The 1,001-nt window shown below is 31.2% G+C and overlaps 1 protein-coding gene across 1 annotated transcript in view; it reads left to right on the top strand.

The window, feature by feature from the left end:
- The window catches only part of LOC115297595 (60S ribosomal protein L23a-like), a 4,604-nt gene that overhangs the window by 1,054 nt on the left and 2,549 nt on the right, over nt 1-1,001 (top strand). The window lies entirely within an intron of this gene.

Raw genomic sequence — 1,001 nt, forward strand, 5'->3', positions numbered from 1 at the left:
AATATTACTTTGGCTATTTGGAGTCTTTTGTGGTTCCATACGAATTTGAGGATAGTTTGTTCTAGCTTTGAGAAGAATGTTGGTGTAATTTTGATGGGGATTGCATTGAATGTGTAGATTGCTTTGGGTAGCAATGACATTTTCATAATGTTTATTCTTCTGATCCATGAACAGGGAATGTTTTTCCATTTCTTGGTGTCTTCTTCAATCTCTTTCATAAGTTTTCTATCATTTTCATCACATAGGTCTTTTACATCCTTGGTTAGTTTTACTCCTAGGTATTTTATGGTTTTTCATGCAATCGTGAATGGGATCAGTTTCTTGATTTCTCTTTCGGCTGCTTCATTTTTGGTGTATAGGAATGCCACTGATTTCTGTATATTGATTTTGTACCCTGCAACTTTACTGAATTTATTGATCAGTTCCAGAAAGCTTCTGGTGGAGTCTGCTGGGTTTTCCATGTAGAGTATGTCATCTGCGAAAAGTGAAAGTTTGACTTCTTCTTTGCCAATTCTGATGCCTTTTATTTCCTTTGCAATCCCACATTTTATACGATTGCATTGAAAATATATTTCCTTCATGGATTCACTATTGCAAGTAACAGTGTTTTTAAGAATAAAATAATCCCCACAAACCAAAGTTATGAAAACAAGTAACTGGGATAGAAAGGAGGGAGGAAGAAAGGGAAGGGAGTGAAAGGAAAGGGAAAGACAGGACTCTTTGCTATATGTATCATACCATCTTTAAACATCTGAAACAAATGATAAAAATTATAAAATAAAAGTATAAAATTATAAAATTATAAAATAAAAGTATAAAATTATAAAATTATAAAATAAAAGTATAAAATTATATACTTCTATACTATAGCTTTTATATTAGGTGCTTATACATTTCTGACAGTTGTTATAGATACATTTGATTGAAGTACATTTTACCTAAGTAAAATGCACAAATCTTAAGCATATTCTACATGAAATTTCACATATGTATATGTCCAC

Source organism: Suricata suricatta, chromosome 8 (genome assembly GCF_006229205.1).
Source record: "Suricata suricatta isolate VVHF042 chromosome 8, meerkat_22Aug2017_6uvM2_HiC, whole genome shotgun sequence".
NCBI classification, from domain to species: domain Eukaryota; kingdom Metazoa; phylum Chordata; class Mammalia; order Carnivora; family Herpestidae; genus Suricata; species Suricata suricatta.